Here is a 2,574-nt window from a genome sequence, read left to right on the forward strand (position 1 = left end):
GGGGAGGCAGGAACACATCAGTCCTGTTCGTGCTTTAGTAATGAGAGACAAGGATGAGCTCTGAGGTCACCGCAGTTTGTTCAGCGGTGGAGCTGCTCACGCCACGAGGTCACTGAAACCAGGAAGGTAGAGCACATCGCACCAGTCCTGGCTCAGAGAAATAGACTTTAAAATACCATCGTTAGTTTAGAAATCCCTGAATGGCTTAACAATGAAACACATTAGAGGTCTGCTGGTGTTGTGTAAACATCAACAGAACCAGAACCAAGCATGGAGCATTCATCTTCTGTGCTCCAAAATCTGGAACAAACTTCCAGAAAGCTTGCAAATACGCAGAAACACAGAGTTTCTTTAAATCAAAGCTAAAAACCCAGATGTTGAGAGTTTGACTTTTTTTATTGAACTGAAGCTTCATTATCATATACAATTGTAAACTGTATCAACACACATACAATAACTGCTACAATTCAGCTCTGCTCAGTGTGCGTTTACATTGCCATGTACCATCAAATATCATCACAAAAAAATCGACTCAATCCATTACAGAGGCAGATTCAAAGTCTGCCTCTGACAGACTTTGAATCACAGAACCGACATGTCTGGTGTGTAAATGTTTCTTTGGGTGTCCTTTTTCTGGGATTAGAAAGTCTCAGAAATCATGGACTTGCAGCAGTCGTTCCTTCTGGATGAGCAGGCAGCAACGATGAACAGTTGATTGAATTGTGTTATTGACTTTGGTACCAAGCCTACATGTAGCGACAGTGGAGAGGAAAACTCCCCTGTAACAGGGAGAAACCTCCAGAAGAACCTGGTTTGGGTTCTGATGTGAAGGTGCTTCTATGTTTACCAGAGTTCAGAGGTAAAGGCAGCTCCTTCAGTGAGTTCATCTAAGGAGGTTAAATAAGAATATGCTTCTACCTACTTCCTTTCAGACACGTTGACATGACTTTTTTTGTTGTTTGACTATTTTGATAGTCAAAATAGTCAAACATTTTGACTATTTTGTTTATTCTTTATATTTGTTTCTGTTGTCTTATGATAAAAATGCTAATGCTACAGGATTTGCTTCACAAACACATCATGATGCAATTCTATGATACTTAATGAAATTTTACATGTTCAAATAAAAATTGTCATACAGTTTTACATTATTAAATATTTTTGAATTTTCTAACTATTTTCATATTTTGATACTCATTCTACTTAAATCATTATGAAGTGATTTAACGTAATTGTTTAAATTCCTTGAATAAAAACACACATTTATGCTCTTTTAACAGGTCATTAAGGGTAAATAAATTACAAACAAAAAATAAAATGTTAAAAAAACACCTATAAGAAGTATGTTGCTGATTTTCCATCATGAACTTTCAATCATGGATGCAAATTGCTCTGATCTTAAACTCCATGACCTTCCTTGACGTGACAGAGATTTTCCCAGGTGATCTCTTTCTTACACACACACACACGCACGCACGCACATATGTTTGCGTGACTATCTTTGTGGGGACTTTCCATTGACGTCTATTCATTTCTACAGCCTAAACCTTACCCTTATCCTTATCCTAACCCTAACCCTAACCATTGCACAGCTAACCCTAACCAAAACTCAATTCACACCTTAGCGCTAACCTCTGACCCAAAAACAGCGTTTCCCCTTGTGGGGACAAGGCTTCGGTCCCCACAGGGAGCAGTGGGTCCCCACAATGTAGTGTGTCAGGAAAATGGTCCCCACAAGGTATTAAAAACAAACGCACACTCACACACATGCGCACGTCCAGCCGATGGGGGGGCTGGTCTGTAAATGTTGGAAAACTGGATCCTGACCGTACACCACGTCGCTGCCCTCCCCTTTTGCTCCACACACCCACCCACACACCCACCCACACACACGCCCACTCCGAGTGCTGGGGTCAGAGGTGCATTCTTGACGGTGAGCATAGTAAGTTTGGGATGCAGAGTTCAGTCCTGTGACAGGTGAAAGGCCCAGGGGTAAGTGAACTCCATCACCTGCCCGACTAACCAAACAGCCTCCACATGCAAAGAGGCTTTGCAACTCCAAAACTTCTGTCTTACTCTTCCTGGTGTTTCATTTCAATGCTGCATTTCACCACTGAAACTGAACATTTACTAGTTATATTGTCTTGGTTGAACGATTGCGCTGCAATAAAAATGAGTAAAGCAGCCTCTTAGAGAAGAACTTTTTTGGTGAACAAATAGTGTTTTGTTACGCATGTAGTACATAGATAACAACAACCAACACAATACAAGTATGAAACTGTTCTTGCGGTTAGAAATCAGGTAGTTCCCTTTTCTTTTTTTTTTTTTTCCTTTTTTTGAAGTTGGACGCCGACCGCACAGGGGCCGCGTAACTAGCTTAAACCTTACATTGATAAAAATTTGTCAGTTTCTTAAAGCATTAACCACTGAATATTTTGAAAACCATCAGGACTCCCACATGTCAACCATAAATGAGGCTCACTGCAGTTATACCTGCAAGTCATCTCTAACAGTTTTGCGATGAACAGTATGCTGTTCATCGCAAAACTGCGATGAACAGCATCGCAGTTTTCT

The sequence above is a fragment of the Poecilia reticulata genome, chromosome 13 (genome assembly GCF_904066995.2).
Source record: "Poecilia reticulata chromosome 13, P_reticulata-male-v2, whole genome shotgun sequence".
In the NCBI taxonomy this organism is placed as follows: Eukaryota; Metazoa; Chordata; class Actinopteri; order Cyprinodontiformes; family Poeciliidae; genus Poecilia; species Poecilia reticulata.